Below are 19,567 nucleotides of genomic sequence, written 5' to 3'. Positions count from 1 at the left end.
TGATGCACTTGGAAAAAATCAGCACCAGTGGAGGTCACCTACTGTCGTCACCACTGCTGAAATGCACCACCCACTGCGAGACTGTGCTCACATCCACTATTTGGTCTTGATAAGCAGTAAGCGAGCACTGATGAGTGTCAGTGGGTGCAGTCTTTTTCTGAGTGAAGGAACTCAGTGGCACCCCTTTGCTTCACACTCAATTCCATGCCAGATGTTATTTTGCCCGATTGTCCCTCTGCTGCCCACTTGTTGCACGACAACAAAATGTAATGGAATACTGGTAGGAAAATTCAATCTCTACTGCCATACCACCACCATTTGCCTCTGATATCATCAGCCAGCATCAGCCATCACCTGTGGTCCCCAATCTTAAGATAGAAAGAATATTAGTTTTGAGATTGAAATAATATCAGTCTTAGCACTGCTAAAAACAACAGGTAAAATCAAACTAACTCACTTGAAGGCTCTGCTATGGTGGCCATTCAGATCAGAACACAGACCTTCTCACACTCCAGACAGATAGGGCAACAAATTAATTGTTTGTTATTGCTGAAAATCTTTACTGAAACAGATCATTTGACAAAGTTAACAGGAATTGCATTTGTCTAAGGACTATATACCTGTCACTTGTGTAGGACTAGGATATTTCCATCTGTTCTCAACTCCTATTACTCAGCTTCCAAAAGGAATCAAAGTTTGCGATGTATATTATTTAATATCTATATGGTGATTTTCTTAATTAAAAAAGTACAAACTGATTATATTTTGTATGTGTGGGTAGTAAATTACATAAATAGAAAAATCTTGTGTTTAGCTATAACAGGTTTTCAAAGCAATTTCAAAGAAACAAACATCATATGTCATGCTTTTTTTCTTTCTTTTTTTTTCTTCAGTGACATGCCAAGCTGTTCAAACTTGGCTTTTTTTTCTTTTGGTAGTAAGATAGCTGCTACATTAGCTAGCTCTCCTATATAGATTATTTGGATAAGATTACAATTTAGTCCTTTCCAAATGGAATGCACTAACTGTTCAGAGAGAGGAAGAGTGGGTTTCTAATATGAAAAATTGTCTTCTTCCTCAAATTTTACCAGTCAAGTCATGTTACATTAGACAGAGTAATAGAACATTTGCTGTGTAATGAGACATGACTTCTAAAAATGTAAAGGAGAAAGCACTTTCAGATTGGCTAGTCCTGTTGAAAGGGGTAGCTTGCCTCTAATCTGTAATACTTGTAGATATTATGCAAACCAGCTGTTTGTGAATTCAAGATCATTTGGAAATTGGAGGAAGTGTCAAATACACTATCAACTTTTCAAAACATTTCAGTGTCTCTCTTTTGGTGTCTAGATAAAATGAGAGATTCTTTTAGAAATCACAATCTATTTTCATTTAACGTTTGACAGTTTTACTTAGATTATTTGGGCCAGAAATTCAATTGAATTAAATGAGTTTTTGTTTTATTGAAGTCAACATAGTGTCAGACATTTAAACAATTTTAAATGCAATCTATTTTACAGAGGTGCAACTATTCTGTAATGAAGTAAATATATTAAACTTCATGTAGTAGTTAATGACATCGATCCAAACGTAGTTTCCTTATTATGAGATGATGATTTATTGCAACTAAAGTATTTCTGTTTTCATACAAATATTATAAGGAAAGAGACTTTGATTTTTGATTATTTTGAACCATTCAAGGTAAAGTTTGGTTTGGAAGAGACCTTAAAGGTTGTCTACTTTCAACTCTCCAGACATGGGCAGAGATATCTTACACAAGTCTACGTGTCTCACAGACCCCTACAACCTGGCTGTGAGTACTCTTGAGGGTTGAGGCATCCACAACTTCTCTGGGCAGCATTTTCCAGTGCCTCCCATTTTCACAGGAGATAATTTCTTCTGAATATGTACTCTAAGTCTACACACTTTTAGGTTAAAACTGTTATCTCTTGTTCTGTCATTATACTCCCTGATAAAGAGTCCTTCACCACCCCTCATATTGGTCCCCTTTAGGTACTGGGAGGCTGCTATGAAGTCTCCTCAGAGCCTACTCTTCACCAGACTGAACAACCCCAACTCTCAGCCTTTCTCCATAGGAGAGGTGCTCTACCCCTCTGAGCATTCTCATGGTCTCCTCTGAGCTCACTCAAACCAGTTCCATGTCCTTCTTACATTGGCAGCTCCTGAGATAGGGAGTAGAATGGATCATTGTTGAGGCCCTCCTCTGGACCTGCGCCGAACAGCTCCATGTCCTTCTTGTCTTGGGGACTCCAGAACTGGACACAGTACTTCAGATGAGGTCGAGTTCTGACCCTTGAGCTTCAAGGTATATGGTCTGTTCTCTAACCAGTGAGCTGCCAAATATTTTGAGGCATCAGGCACCAGGTTCTCTCTTCTGCTCCATGACCTAATTTCAAAAGGCATTCTCTCCTTTCTTCTCTCGACCACTAGTAAACAAGGACAAAATTCAATCTGTTGAAGGTTTTTGTGTGCTATAACTTTGATTTTCAACTACATCTTGTAGTAAATGAAACCAGGTGTTTCAAAATCTGAACATTTCTAGTATTTTGTCTTTGCAGAACTAGTAGCTGTCACAGACATCCCTGCATCTTGCATGAAGCCTCTAGAATTATATCACATTTATAAATTGCATTTTGTGTCTGGAAAGGGAGAAAAAAAATGGTTGGTATCTCATAATGCACCCTTAAAATTCAGGCACTGTGTTAAGTAGCACAGACAGAATAAATGATGAAAATAACTCCAGAAGTGGGAATGTGAGATTAATTTTCTCAGTAAAAAGAATGTTGATAAAAGGAATGATTACATATATGGAAATGCACATCTAGAGAAAGCCAGGAGATGTAATCTTCTAATGTTACCAAATCAATCTGCATTCTGTCTCTTAATTATTAAATTACTCCAGTTTATTCAGAATACTACCATTTTATTAAGATGTGTGTTAAGGAAAAATAACTTTGTTTGAAGTCACTAAGAACAGTCAGTCTCAAAAACAACAATTTACATTTGGAAGAGGAAAAAAAAAATAAGATGATTGATTTTCCAGTGATTAAAGTTGAATATTTGGAAGGAAAACTGAACAGATTGAGTCTATGAACTGTTATGAATGTAGTTTTTGTGAAAGTTTATCATTTATTATTACTGTGCAATTACAATCTCATATTTCTATACCAACTACAATTTAACATCAGTGTAGATGAATTGCTAATATTTGGCTTCCTCTGAACAGAAAATGCCAAACAGCTGAGCTGAATTATATTATCAAGCAATGTACAAGTTTTTAGCTTTTCTGCCTATATTTGCATCTTGGGATGGTATCTTGAAAGGGCACCCCCTTACTACTATATTTTTCCTAGATAAACCTTTTATTTAAATTGAAGATGTCTCTTCTTAACTTACATAATTAAGAGCAGTGAAGTCCTTTGGGTTCTTAGTAGATGGAATCTAAACACTGAAATTCTCTCATTCACACTACTGTATAGATCTTTAATTTGAAGAGTACAAAATCATTTTTATATTTTCGGCTGTGGTTTCAGATAAATATTCTGATATCTTAAAAAAATGAGAGGAGAAATTTACATATAGCCTCTGGATTCTGGTGTAAAGTTTTGCACCCATAGACCTACATACTTCTTTGCACTGATACAATGGATCTCTGCCCAAATTCTAGTACTTTTTTTTCTTTCTTTTTTTTTTAGGGTTTCCCGTAGATTTTAATAGAAGCTTGTGCTAGGAAACAGGTCAAGAAGAAGGACTAGCCATCAAACCATATTTTTAACATAGCTACTGCAGTTGTAAGTAGAAGTTTTATCTCCAGAAGATAATTACTGCAGATTACCTGCATGCCTGACTTTAGTTCCAGCAAGATAATTTGTTGTCTCCTCAATATGGATTTAATTATGGAAAACATTTATGTATAAAAAAGCAGAATTTGGAATTCTTTCAGCTCACAATGGGCTAGAAGGAAACCCATTATAGACCCCGTTAGAAAGTTATCTTGCCTAGCTTACTGGCTTAATGATGCTAACCAGAAATTGGATAACTCTGATGTCTAGACTAAGTGAGAGTTAGACACAGCTGTCACTGGTAGATAAATGAATAAATAAATATAGATAGATGATGGGAAAAAAAAAAAAAAAAGAGCAAGAATTACTAAGCTATTAAGCTATGTAGTTTCAAAATTTTTTATCCATCTAAAATCATGTTATTATTGTTATTATTATTATTATTATTATGCTGCTTTTGAAAAATACACAGATAAATGTATGCACATTTTAACTGCAGGGGATTCCGCTGTAGGATTGCTAATGAAATATGCAGTGATTTTTGTGGAAGTGTAATATCTTACAAATCATTATGCAATCTACAGATAGAAACTCTTTCTCACTGCAGGCAATAAAACAAAATAAAAACAAATATAAAAAGTTGGCTACATAATTGAAGTTCCTCTTCATTATTCTGACATTAGTTAGCCTTAGGCTTTAGAATCTGCTCAATTGTAATGAATTGTTAAGATTGCAGTTGGACCAAGGAGAAGATAACACCTCATTGTGCTCAATTTTTTTTCAAGATTTTAACAAAATAACATCTGCTATCTTAGATCGTGGATGATTTAATTTTTAAACACTTGTTCCCAACCTTTAATTTTCTGCAAAACAACCACATAAATTATTAATTCCTCTATATTTCCTCAAGACAAGTTAGACTTAAGGTCCTTCATAAATATTTAAGATTTTTACTGCAAAATAAACAAAAACTTTCATTTCACTTTTAATTGCAAGTCCCAACAACCAGCAACAGCATCATCAGTAACAGTAAAGAGAAACACTTTATGTAGATCTGCTCTACATTGGAAGAACATTTTGTTAAAAGGAGGTGGTCTTTTAGCTTATGGAAATTCAATGTGCTTTGCACTGAATTAACAAAAGACAGATTTTTTTATTTTACTTTTTATTTATTTATTTATTTATTTTGTAAGAATGAATAAGAAAGTCCCATGATCATATCTAATCCCAATCTGACTTGAAAGACTTTCTCCTGTTTCCCAGGAGCACAAGCACGAAGTGCAGCATACTATTATAACTGTGCATATCCATCTCCAGGAAGATATCTGTCAGCATTAATGCAATATAATCTCCAGTCCCATATATGAGTTCCTTGTTGACTCTGCTGTGGGATCTGAGAAATGGAGGCAATCGCAAGCTTCAGTGCTAGCCCAACATAACCCCAGTTGCCACATCCTCCCTTTTTCCCATAGGAATGGTTCTAATAACTATCACTGCAGATCACTGAAGATACTGTAACTCACCCTCACCAGAACAATCCCCATCTGCCAAACAAAACAGCTTTCTGTACTCTTTGGAGTGGTATAGAGATCACGAAAGCAAATTAAGTTCTTGGCCCTGTGAATGAAGACAACCTTAATTTAAATTTATTTATAAAGCATTTTCTCTTTGCAAAGTGTGTTTTTCCATAGGATTTGAAAGGATTTTTTCCCTGTGTTGCACTGAGAAAAATATTCTAGAATACACAATCCACAAAAGTTTGCATGTTTTAGTATGGATTTATGATTGACGTAGCATTTTGAAACTTGTTATTAAATGAATTACATATTTAAGAAAAAATGTGATCTTTAAAAATAGTTTGTGGGTTTTTTTTTAAAATTTAAAATCAAATAATTGATTTTGAATGTTCAGGTCACACACTTCTTCATCTAAGAATGAATTTTATGGGGACATTAGGAAATTTAGAAAATTAGAAGTTTTTGCCATAAAATGAAAAAAACTTTAGTGTCAGCTTCTTCAGTTTTCTTCTAGGAAGGTAATAAAATTATTTCTCTAAAAATTAAAACTTGGTTAAGATTCCCAGCTTGTGTAACAGTGGAGAAATCAAAATGTGCTTCACTGTTTAGAACAGCTCCAACTGTAATGGATTTTGTTCCTTGCTTTCTCTTTCAGCCCCACAGAGAACATTTTTGTCATTGTTCCTCAGACATGAACTTGTTGGATCTGACTGTGCTTTCATCTTTCTAGTGCTATCCAGAAGTAACTCGAGTGGAAGTACACAAAATACAGGGATGCGAGAGTGGTATAAGGGAGATTTAAAATGGACTTGTGAAAGAATTTCTCCTGCCTTGCCATATGGATATTGATTTCTCTCCCTCAGGCAGAATATAATTGCCTGCTCTAATTTAGCATTGATCTACCCACCCAAGTTTCTTAAAGTACTACACAGGCCTCAATTAAATTATTCCTAATACCACCTTTGTGAAGTAGGATAGCTGTAATTACTCACACTTAGAAAATGGTGAGAGGTAAAAAGCGATTTGTCCAAACCATGCAGTGCAACAAGACACGATTAAAGCAGGAGGCAAACATACTATGCCATGTGCTGTACATCAAATTACCCTGAGTTTTTCTAATAGCAAAATATTTGTTCATCCAATATTTTGTGATTCCAATGAACCACACTTGGTTAGATACTAAGTGTACCAGGACTTCTGTTGTTCTTATCAATACATCTATTTTCTCCTTCATGAGACCTCTAGAGATCATTGAGTCCAGCCCCCTGCAAAGCGGGCCCCCTACAAAGGAATAACACCTCTTGCTGCTGAATTCAACAAATGTGGTCTCGCCACTATTTTTAAGTGTCATTTTATTTATTAGTTCAAGAGAAACCAGCCAGACTGATACTGAGGAGAAACAAGTACAAAGTATTTTGTATACACACCCAATAGATCAGAAAAAATGCAGGTTTTAGCAACTGAAGGAGCCCAACGCTAAGGCAACACAAGTTAGGTAATACTTTGAATCAGATAAAAATGATAAAGTAGTGCTGAGTATTTGGGTGACAAACTGAACTTAGTCAGGTCTTCTATGCAACATGTGACTTGAATTCAATGAGAAGAAACAAATAGCTGTAGAACAAGTGAAGGCAATGACAGAGCCTTTATTTGAGAAATAGGCACTAGAGGAAAAGATATCAGAAAGGAATTGACTCACCCCTCCCGGTAACAGTGTGGAGAGAGGGACGAGCTGAGAAATGCGACCCTCCCCGGGTCCTGTCGCGCCGCTGGAGAGAAGGGCAGGAGCAAAAGGGGGACCCGCACAGACTCAGACTGCACAGGAAGTATTGCAGAGACAGAAGGGGTGGCTCCAGAACCCCCTCCCCCCCCCCCACTCCAGGCACCCACACACTCATGTAGCCCACCCATTGATTCAGGCTGTGACTCTGGAATTCCACTACAGTCGCCAACCAAACAAAGCCCAACCTAGCGCAGTATTACCAGACTTGTAACCTATGTAACTGTAGGTAACTACAGATAAGTTCAAATGTAAGATAGATATGGCTTTTACATGCTGATTCTAGCTTTATCTGAGAGAAAAAGAAAATGATACTGATATTGGAAAGCTGTACAATATTCACAAAACCTGTCAGCTATACTACATTGTGTTTCTTAAACAGAGAAACCACAAGAAGGTCAATAGCATGGTTTATATCTTTTGACCTTGCTTCGCTATATTACTTGACTTGAACCATGTAAAATGTTTGCATTTTTGGCCAAGAATTTCCAGTATCGGAGTCCCCTCTGGACCCTGGATAGGTTATAAACAAGTTTATAGTGAGCCAAGTTGCTTCAGGTTTCACTGTTAACATTCAAAGAAACTAGGGATGTAAAATTTGTTTTAGTAATAGGATCTAGCCTAGTAGTCTATGTAGTCTTACTCTGACAGACATCAGTTTGAAGAGCTGTTTGTGTCAGGCTGAGGCCTTGCTGTGACGATAATAGCATAAAATGATCCAACAGATCCAGGGTAAAAGTTTTGACTCCCTCTGAAATATACCTAAATAAATACTCCTTGCATGTTTCTTATCTATATGATAATGTAGACTTGTGTAAAAAGTTTGGACTCTGACCTTTCCAAAGGATGAGCCTTGAAGCAAACTCTCCTGCTTTACTCCCATTAGTCTACATGTACTGCCTGACAATACTGCATTTTGCCAGAAATATCTTTGTGGTTATACACTTAACCCATGTTAAAGAAGAGGGAATAATGTCTGCCAGCAAGCAGACAAAATATAAGCCTATCACTGTCTATACTGCAATTTAAGCTCTCCTAGAAACACTCTAGCGATCTGAACTGCAAAGTAACTGTGAAGTTCCAGTGTGAAGTAGTTCATAATGATGCCATTTGCAGCAGCATTTTCTGGTTCTCCATGGCTTCAGCATCACCCCAAATGAGAAGAAAGTCTCTCCACTCCATTCTGACTTTCTTGACTGTACTGAGATTGTCCATTTCCTTCTCTAGGGATGTGGAAATAATACTGCCCTTGTACTGATGTTTCTGTCCTACTGAAAACTGTAAAGCAAGTAGCCTCTAAGGCAAGGGGAATACAGAATTAAGTTTCTGATCTGCTTTATGGTACAATATGAACATGAATTTGCCATAGGAAAATATTCAGCTACCATTTCCCCCTTGAATAAGAGCAGATTTGGGGAATATATGTTAACAGTTCTCAGGAAGCACATTTTGTTTATGTGATGTTTAAAAAGAGAACTGTGCCTTTAAGTGTAACTAAGCGAGTAATGAAAGTAAATGCAATTGTTAATTTTCCATTTTCAGAAGAAAAACTTTATATATGTAGTCAAATACACAAAAGGAAGCATGGATAGCTTAAATGTAGCAAGAAGCAGTGAAAAATTTTCAGCTTTATGGTGTTTTCCAGGGGGCAAGGCAGATAATGGTTTCCTCTGATAGAAGTTTCTTGGTCAAAGAAAAGCATTTAATAGCAGCAATACCTGAAGCCCATACTGTGCAACTTTAAGTATCACCTGAGATGGTGAACAGCTGGACATATTCACAGGGGCTTTTTTATATCCCTGGGACATAATGTCTTCTCTGAACATTTGCAAGAAATAGAAATGCTTTTCATATACATGAGTTAATACGCATTTTAACTGGAAAAAGCAAGGTACTTATCAGGATAACACTGACAGGTGGCAGAGCAACTTGGACAGTACGAGATAGATATTCTCAGCCAGCGGGTACCAAAAGAAAATGGAATAATGCTGACTCGTGTATGCTGATCTGACTCCAATTACAGCCACCTGATTGTATGAAATAGGACAGTGGGACAACTATTGCCACAAGTGCTTGTTTGCCCCATTGGAATTCCTTGATTTTTCTTACAGTATCCTTTCAATCTCAATATAGCCATGCTTTGTGCAGCAGCATTCATAATTGCTTTCAGATGGAGGAGCTGAGAATAACACTTCTTTTTCTTGCCTGTGTGCAAAAGAACAATAATTGGATTGTGAATCATGTAGCTGCAACTAGCCTGTTCAAATGAAGACAGTATTTTTTTCAGTCATCCTGAGTCATCTTTTCTTTTTATACCATTTTCCCCTTGTCACATTTTTTTTCACCTTATCCATGGCCTAAATAACCCCAAAATAGCTCAAAGATGATGTATCATTCTTACTTTGTTAGCAGATAAGTTTCATGTGAATTCTCTTTCTTACACTCTTTCACTCCCAAACAAAACAGGCACCCTGGTTAAACTTCAATCTGATTTTTTTGTAATCTCATTTTTTTGGAGAGCTAGAAAGTATTTCATGGATGTGAATACATGGATCCTTCTCAATTTTCTTTCTTTCAATCATGCTACTTCACAATAGAAATGTCTTACTAAGACTGCTTACCAGCTTCACTAGCACACTTTAACCACTTTGGACTATTTTTCTAAGTCAAAATAGTCAGAAATCTAAATCCACTTTGCCAATTATTTTAGATTTATGGTTCTTTTGTGTTGGCATGAACTACAGCGACTCATAGCCACCTCTGCATACAGGTAATGTTGATCCTTTATATTTTTTTTGTAGCTCTAAATTTATTAGTAATATTTCAGTACTGTGCCAGTATCAGTTGCAACAAAATAGCTGAAGTCAAATTTAAAGTTTCCTTTAACTTCCTACTAAAACGTGCATGTGCACACATGAACTATAAATACACAGACAAGTCTTGAAAGATGTACATGATTGCTAGCTTTAATCGCCTCTCAGAAAGCTAAAATTGTTTTTAAAAACCCTCTGTATTATCTGATAATGCATGGGTCTTGCTGCGGTTTGTATTAAGTGTGAGTTTCTCTCTCACAAAATAATGTACCAGATCTCAAGGTTGGCTGTAGGACACACCATTTTAGCTAATATCACACAGGAGATCAGTTATTTCCCATTGTGATTCCCAATTGGCATCTTGCAGTGAGCTTGTTTACTGCTCTGCAGCAAAATGAATTGTCTGCTGTTAAGTATTTAAAAAAAAAAAAAAAAAAAAAACCTGCATAAAAATACTGTTAAGTCTCTGACTTAAGCTGACAAATTCTAGGGAAGACTAAATTAAAGATAAAGTATCAGTACAGCACTTGTTATGTACAGCAGTATTGCCCTGGAATGGAAAAGGGAGTCAGGGCAGGTAATAGCTTTTGTCTAGCTATTACCATGACAGGCTTTTACTTGGATTCGGAATAGCAAGAGCTCTCTAAAAGTCCTTCTTTCCTTATTTATTGTTTTCCTTTTCAGACATGAACAAAACAGTGCAAATGGGTCAGTACTTTTAAGCTAGCTTATGGCACAATAATGATTTGAAATGGTTGAGCTGGAAGAAGAATAGTATTTGTAATGGAGATGTTGACTGAGCAAACCAACAGTGCAATTATAATATTGACTCTGTGATAGAATCAGCACTTCAGGAGAACAGCAAGCCTCCTTGACTTGAGGGTCTCTGGATTAACTGGTTTTAAAAGGCATTGGTCGAAATATGAATGCTACACAAGTAACATTAAGAAAAAGTAGTGTAATAATACTTCTGCTTTCTCTGTGCCAACAAAATCCTGAAAGACACCCAGTGAGAGAAATATAATTTAGACATTACTCTGAAAAAAAAAAAAAAAAAAAACAAGGCAAGTAAAACCAAACAGAGAATATGTTCTGCACTGTGAAGAATCAGAAAAGGAACATATTCTTGCTTCTGAGAAAAGGTAGAAGCATAAGAATAAATGTATAGATGGCAGATGAAAAGTGCTCTTCAAGAAGTGTGGACTTGGAAGAGATGCCAAAGGAATGCTGATAAAGCTGTGAAACTAAATAGGAAAAAAGTGATTAGGAGAGTGCACTGGCTCTTTCTGGGATGGAGGTCTGTCAACAAAACACTGCTGATAACACAAAGAAGTCAAAGTCTTCTCTGTTTCTCACTCTGCCCTACTAGCTAGTAAGCTGGGATAGTGCAAGAAGTTGGGCGAGGATGTGACTAAGCAGATGTCCCAAAGTAACCACAGAGATATAGCATAACGTCATGCAATGAAAAGGGAGAGGAGGGGGTTTGTGGAGGATATTCTTTTCCTTGGAAACTAGCTGGGCATCCATCCACCTGCTGGGGTTGGTGAGATACTGCTTTTGCATAGCTTTTTTTTTTTTTTTTTTTTTTAAGATTTTTCTTCTCTCTTCTTGCATTTCTCCTTCACATATTAGACATTATTTTTTCAATCTTGAACAACAAGTTTTCTTACTTATACTCTTCTTTTTTTTTTTTTTTTTTTCTTTTCCCATTGCTCTGAGTGCAGAGAGTGAGTGAGTGGCTGTGTAGTGCTTAGCCGCTTACTGGAGTTATTCCACAACAAGGAGAGAACAAAGAGTAGTCTTTGTTGGATAAACAACATATCTAGGACAATAATAATAATAACAGATAGTTACATCTGGCAATATTATGCATTTTGATAATCTCTTGCAGAGGCAACAAAAATCACAGAATAAATCTAATTGCATTCATATTTTTCATAACTTTCAGATCCATGGAAAGACTAATATAACAAAACTGTCCCTATCCCACCACGCATCTCCCCTCCCAGTGCTGCTTCCAGGACTACAGAATCTTGTGTGGGTCAGAAGACAAAATCCTGAGCAGCCTACATAAGGGAAAGAATAGTTGTCGTCTCATTCATTTGATAAAAATGGATCATCTTATTCAAAGCTAAAGCATATTGGTGGAAAAGAAAAACGATTTGCAGAAGTGGTATTTCTACCAGTTACTATTCTAGGCTCAGATGCAAATCACCAGGCACAGAACACTTAAATCAGGAAAGTCACTTACATTGTGTATGGACAGTAGAAAAAATAGCACCTTCAGACCACTAGTGTTCTAATTTACTCGTGGAAATGTCTTTCTCTGTTGGCAGCTACATTCCGAAAATAGACATAATCAGCAATATAAGGTGAAGGGATTGGAATATGTGTTCTAAATTTAGCTAATTGTCCTTGCTCTGTGTCACCGTGTTTATTTAGTGCTTCAATAATTGTAAGAGTTTCTCTATGCGGGGACTCTTCCCAATAAAAATCTATCCTTGTGAAGCTGCACAACTTCTTCACAGGCTCTGTATGGAACAGTTGCTATTTTTCAGTAAGAATGTGGGTTGCAGCTGTAGAGAACAAAGTTTGGCTTCTATTTTCAAAGCCTTAGGCTCTTGTCTGCAAAGACAACCTCTTGCTGCTTGAGTTGTGCAGTGTTTAAATAAAAGTAATCTCAGTGTTAAATTCAAGCTCTCCATGCCATAGCAATGAAAATAACACACTGTGCCTGGGAATTGCTTGTAGGGCTGGAGCCATGCTGCTGCAAGCAGGTGTGTGCATACAAATAGTAAGCAAGGGGATAGGAGCCCTCAGAGAACACTGGACTTTTTGTGTTTCCTGGAGATTAAGTGGCTCAGCAGTTCAGTCATTGTTGCAGCAATGGGTGACTAGATGAATTCATCTGCTTCCATGAATAGATCCTGGGAGACCACTAAGAGAATTTTTCTTCATATTTTCTGGCTAATTCTGCGTAAGATGCTTTCACACAAAAAAACACTACTGTCACTGAACTAATTTCACCCAGTGTTGCATTTCCTTATCAATAGATATTACACGTTGCTCTTATTCAAATGAATAAACCAACAAAAATTTAAAGTACTCAAAGAGCACAGGAAAAGGGGGAAAACGGGGGAAAAAAGAATATATATCTCTGTCAATACCCTGTGGTTACACATATGCCTTAGTGCCTCTCATACATTCCCTGCCCTTGGGCCTGGGCACCCCATTTCAGCTCTGCCTGCAGTTGCTGCTGAGCTGTGTTTCAGACATATCTTTGCCTTGTCCTCATTTTGCACATTGTTTGAATTTTATGTGTTGGTGCAACCTTGCACCTGACTCACCATCTCACATTTGTCTCACCTTCACTGGACTGTTTATAGGATCTGCAGCTGTCACCTCCCTGATCTGCTCACCATCTTCAGGTCATATGAGATGGTGAGGACATGGCCTGAAGACACTCAGAAAAAAAATATCTTAATTTGGGATATTTTGGTCTTATTATTTTGATGGGAGAAATTATGTGGTAATATGTTGTATTATGCTGTTGATATTATCTTTGACTTGTACTACCGTAATTTCACAGTTTCTACTCATTTTCAATGTTCACTGTTTCATTCTTGTGTGGAAATATTCCACTCTGTATTTCTTTCAAGATGATTCTAGCTGGTTTATAGTCTCATTTAACATGCAAGAGAACACTCTTCTAATCACTGATTCTACATCCCAAAATAAAACCAAGAATCCTTATGCTTACAGTTTGGTTAATACAGACTTTAATTTAGAAGTTCAAAGTTTTAGTGTACTGAAATATATATCATTAGAGCTCTAACGTGCAACATCTGCTTACAACTGATAATGCCACCCTTTTGTAAGTGAACATTCAATCCTAACTCATTATGCTTCTCCAAACAAGATATAAGCCTGAAACCTAGGAAGGAGATTTGCTTCTGTTCACAGAGATTGATGCAATCTGTAATTAGAACCCCATACTCTTCCCAGCTGCTGCTGTTGGCACAGTCACATTTGAGAATGATGCACTATATCTTCTACTGCTGCACTTCCTACTCTTTTCACTCAAATGTACAAGCTTACTAGCTTCAAACTCAGCACTGCCTGTTTCTTGCACTTAGTATCTATATAACTGGGAAGAGATAAAAGGAACTAGTATTAGGTAATGATGCAAAGTCAGCATCCTGTAGAGAAATTCATTATTAAATGTAGGTGAGGGTTAGCTGAAGATCAGTAGCAAATGTGTGAAGCGAATAGCAGTAGTATGAATTAAAAATGTATTTGCAGAGATCTGGATCATACATCTAAAACTGAAGAGCATGATTGCTATTACAGAATAAAGGACTGTAACTCTGGAAAGCAATGACTCAGAAGTTGTTATGGCAGACAAGAAACTTTCCAGAATGATCACAGAATTGCTGAGGTTGGAAGGGACCTCTGGAGATCATATAGTCTGCGAAAAGCAAGTTCCCTACAGTAGGTTACACAGGAAAGTATCCAGGTGGGTTTTGAATATCTCCAGAGAAGAAAACTCTGCAACATCTTTGCTTGACGTGTTCCAGTGCTTTGTCAACCTGAAAGTAAAGAATTTTTTTTCTCATGTTCAGATGGAACTTGTTGTCTTCCAGTTTGTGCCTGTTGCCCCTTGTCCTGCTGATAGTCACATCACAAAAAGCCTGGCCTCACCTTCTTGACACCTGACCTTTATACATATATGTGTTGATAAGATCCTCTCTTAGTTTTCTTCAGGCTGAACAGTCCCAGGTCTCTCAGCTTTTCTTCATGTGGGAGATGCTCCAGGTCCCTAATTGTCTTTGTGGTCCTCCATAGGATGCTCTCCAGTACTTTCCTGTCTTTCTTCAACTGGGGAGCTCAGAACTGAACACAGTATACCAGATGTGGCCTGACCAGGCCAGAGTAGATCGCAAGAATCATCTCTGGCCACACTCTTTTTAACACAGCCCAGGATCCCACTGGCCTTCTTGGCCAGAAGGGCATACTACTGGCTCATGTCCAACCTAACATCCACCAGGATACCCTGGTCCTTCTCTGCAGAGCTCCTTCCTAGCAGTACAGCCCCTAACCTGTACTGATGCATGCAGTTATTCCTCCTCAAATGCAGTACACTACACTTACCCTTGTTGAACCTCATCATGTTCCTCTCCACCAAACTCTCCGGCCTGTCCAGATCTCACTGAATGCCAGCACAGCCTTCTGGTGTGTACGTCACTTCTCCCAGGTTTCTATCATCAGAAAACTTGTTGAGGGTGCATTCTATCTTTTTACCCAAGTGATTGATGAAGTTGATAAACAACATCAGACCCAGTACCAACTCTGGGGATACACCACTATCTTTAGGCCTCCAACTAGAATCTACACAACTGATCACAACTCCCTGAGCTCTGCTGTTCAGCTAGTTCTCAATCTACCTCACTGTCCACTTGTCTATCCCACGCTTTCTAAGTTTACCTACAAGGATGTTATGGGAGACAGTGCAAAAAGGCTTGCTGAAGTCAAGATAGACAACATTCACTGTTCTCCCTTCATTTACCAAACCAGACAAGACATGATGCTATAATAAAAGGTCAAAACCAATTTTAAGATTATAAACAAGGAAATCATTACTTATGTTTAGGAAATCTTTAGGTAACTCTACATCTACATAAAAATGTTAGCTGGAAACCACTCTTGTATTCTTGTTTATACATACTTGCTGAAAACTATAGAACAAGAATGAGAAGATATTTCTTTTGGTACAGACAGAAGATTTTAAACTAGAGAAACTAATTATCTAATTCCAGGTAACTTCTAATTAGCTAGAACTAGATAAATCTTTATTAAGTCACACTTATCTGTTGTTTGTTAAAAGGAAACAGAAAAATTACTCAATTTCAGTGAGTGAGTTTCTGAGAAAAAGAGTGAGTGGTAAAAAGCTAAAATTTCTCAATGATAGGAAGGACAATAGCCAACTTCTAGAAGTTGAAATGAAACTAATTCAAATGATAAAAAGCACAAGTTTGTAAATGTTAATTTATCACTGATTTTAATCTGTAGAATGACATGTATGGAAGTGGCCATTTAAGGTTCTAAAATGAAGCTTGGATGCCTTTTTGTAAGATATGCTTTAGCCAAAAGCAAGTTAGTGAACTCACTAATTAGATGAAACTTAACATGAATGAGTTCAGAATGGAAAGTGTAATGATTTCTTTTAGATGTATAAGCCTGTGAAGTCTACTTGGAGACTTGGTTGACCTCAATAGATTTTTTTTTTCTGTAAAGATAACAAAGAACATAAGCACTTCCTACATAACACACCAATTATTTAATTACTTCCATTTTTCAGTAAACTTTTCAGAAGGATCACATGCTATCAGGCTTAAACACATCTATTTTTTATTGTTGAGATAACAGATTTCACACGAGTATAAGAGATACTGAACTGTATATGCTCAAGTGAATTACCGTGTCTGGGATCCAATCAATGTACCACCTTTGGAATATGTAGGTAGAAGTGACCTGATGATCTTCAAGAGTTTGCAGTAAGTTAGAAATACATCTGTATTCTACTAGGAACAAAAGATACATTTTTGTTCAGGATGTGTTAGCTAAACAGAGTGATTGAATTTGTCAGTCCAGTGTTTCTTGTGCAAATTTTGTGATTTGTGTGATTTGAAAGCAGCCCTGCAGGATGGCATATTTGTGAGGGCGGTTTAATATTTTGTCCATCAAAGGAGCTGAGAAGGCAAAACCTTGAGTACTTTCATTGTCAACTGATTTGAAGAACATGAGTTAGTGAAGTAGGTTTTGTAATTATTTCAGTAAATGACTTGCCAAGACAAGTTTCCTCCCTGCTGCAATGTGAAAAATTGGAACAGAAGTACGATTCTGTAATTATCTGAGAGTTTCTTTGCTGGAATTCATATCTGTATATAGATGTTTTCATTTCTGTTATTGTTACTGCAAAATATAAACAATATATGGACTGTTAGTGATAATAGCTTTTAAGAAAACAAGGGGACAAAATAGTTCAAATTCCCTCTTCTTTTTCTTCTCACAAAAGATATTCATATACACTGTTACATTAAGTAACACAAATTGGTCTCTGCTCCCTTTTACATCTGCATAGCCCCCTTGCCATCTGTGAGATGGTCCACTTGGGCGTTGCAGAACTTATTTACATGTACCTTGCAATTAATATAAAATGGTTATTTAAACATGTGGTTCAATTTCTGTGGGGAAAAGTATAACAAGATTTCATTTTCCTGACATTGTTTCAGACCAAAATTCTTTCAAATGTGCAGTAAAATGGAAAATATTTGTAGTGAGATAAACTTAATGGTTATTTTATAAAAAGACACATTCAGATGGGAGAGCATGACTCTTTTCTGAGCGAAGGGTTCTATTCTTCAGTCTGTGACTTTGTATTTCCCAGTAATGTTAATCACAGATATGTATGAGTGCTGAGTGGAAATTAGATCATTAACCTTTCTAATTATATTATTTGTAGTATAGGGTGGTTGTTGGTTTTTTTTTTTGTTTGTTCATTTATTAAGTCTCTATGTGTCTTCCATTCTTACTGGGCTTAGACAAATATGTAAATATTTAGGAAGGGAAAAGCTGCCCCATGAGGCGTTCATTTACTGAAAGGGATGTTGACTGTAAGAATCAAAAGAACCAGAGAATAACCCTGACTCCTACAACAGAGTCTCTTTAATTCTGTTGATTAAGAGAATTCTACATACAAAAGCAATTGTGCTGCTTTTTTAATAATGTAATAAAGTGTTCTGCAAATCTTGAGAAAGCTAAGATAGCTTGACATATGAATAAAGTTGCAATTTAATTTTTTTTAGATAAATGTTAGGCACATTGTTCCAGGTTCCAGGATTTCTACCAACATCTAGAAGGATCTAAATAAAAATAAATCTGTTTTATAGCTAACACATTCTGTACATGGACCTCTAAGCAACCTGAATAAGTACCACAATCTTTTTTTCTATTACTGATCTGATGCACAGAAAATGTTTTCCCTATAGAAACACTCATACAAATACCAATTACAAACGTTGTTCAGATGGAATTCCAAATCATTCTACTCATACTACTAATGGCGAGGGATATTGAAGCTGTACAGCATGCTGTGGCTTCTGACCTGTCTGCCTAGCAATTGTCAGTGTGCAGGGCTGGGGACAGCAGTAGCCATGACTGGGACCATAGAATCATAGAATCATAGAATAACTAAGGTTGGAAAAGACCCACAGGATCATCCAGTCCAACTATTCGCCCATCACCAATGGTTCTCTCTAAACCATGTCCCTCAACACAACATCTGAACGTTCTTTGAACACCTCCAGGGTCAGTGACTCCACCATCACTCTGGGCAGCCACTTCCAGTGCCTGACCACCCTTTCAGAGAAGTAGTATTTCCTAACATCCAGCCTGAACCTTCCCTGGTGAAGCTTGAAGCCATTCCCTCTAGTCCTGTGCCTGCAGTCAGGCTGATCATCGCAGCAGTTGGGTTTGCAAGTCATTATGCACTGAGAGCCTTGAAGTAAGTGAAGCCTTGAAGCGAGTGAAGTGAGTGCTGCAGATCCTGCCCAAACTGGACTTTAGTAGTTGTTACAGAGGTGGATTTGAACACAAAATGACAAAACAAGAAGAAGCCTTAATAGTAGAAGTGAGCCCTACAGCCAGCAGAATTAAAATTAGAGAAGCTTATAGATGGATTATGATTCTGAATCATCCAGATAAAGGAGGTTCTCCGTAAGTAGCAACCAAAATCAACAGAGCTAAACATTTACTGAAGATTACGCTGAAAAATGATTTGGAGATAAAATCAGAGTGTTTGCTTGTATAAATTGTTGTTTTTTATAAACAGCTTAAAGTATGTCCATCACTGTCTTGATACAAATGAGGCTTGAAAAATGAATAAGGGGAAATACTTCCCTCTGTGCACAGTTCTTAGTCACTTCTGGGGAAAAGTGTGAGGAAGTAAAGCTTAAAGGTTTTTCAGATCTGTTCTTTAGTAAGTAGTAAGAGCTGCCACTTGGAAGTATTTTCAGTGTTAAAGAGTAGTAGTTTGGCTTGGCCAAGTCTTCCTGCATGTTACCAGATGCTGGCATGCTGTTCCTAATTTTTGTTAAATTAGTTACATTTAAATTTTATGCTGCTATTCTGTCATGTGCCACAGTATGATGAAAGAGTCTGCGGAGGAGTTAGAAAAAAAACAGGAATTACTTAACAGGAAGAAATTGGACAGATAAGCATTTGTTTCTGATTGAAGAAATGAAGTATCAGACACTGAATACACACAGTTGACCAACCTTGTGAAAAACAAGGTTTGTTGACCTTCTTAACTGTTATAGATGGATATGCATGTCTTAGATTTTCTAATAACTTTCAATTCTTAATGGATTTTATGGCAATAAATTACAAACCTGTAGTTAAAAAAAAAAAAGTGTTCAAGAAATGTTTAGATGTTGTACTAAGGGACATGGTTTAGAAGGGAAATACTGGTGGTAGGTGGACAGTTGGGCTAGATGATCTTGGAGGTCTTTTTCAATCTTGATGATTCTATGATTCTATGATTCTAAAGCCAGCACAAGTTTGTGGACATGGAGTCATACCCTTAGATCCTGTCTGGGT

General features: G+C 37.0%; 1 long non-coding RNA gene and 1 pseudogene across 1 annotated transcript; both read left to right on the top strand.

Moving 5' to 3' along the window:
- The first annotated feature begins 2,956 nt into the window (after positions 1 to 2,956).
- LOC121110191 lies at positions 2,957 to 13,663 on the top strand. The gene is made up of 2 exons (XR_005858191.1): positions 2,957 to 3,809; positions 5,973 to 13,663. It is a non-coding gene; the product is annotated as an uncharacterized LOC121110191 (long non-coding RNA).
- Positions 13,664 to 18,029: 4,366 nt separating this feature from the next.
- On the top strand, positions 18,030 to 19,360 carry LOC121110406 (annotated as a pseudogene).
- The last annotated feature ends 207 nt before the right edge of the window (positions 19,361 to 19,567 follow it).

Source organism: Gallus gallus, chromosome 3 (genome assembly GCF_016699485.2).
Source record: "Gallus gallus isolate bGalGal1 chromosome 3, bGalGal1.mat.broiler.GRCg7b, whole genome shotgun sequence".
Lineage (NCBI taxonomy): Eukaryota > Metazoa > Chordata > Aves > Galliformes > Phasianidae > Gallus > Gallus gallus.
This window is presented reverse-complemented; position numbering and strand designations above follow the sequence as displayed.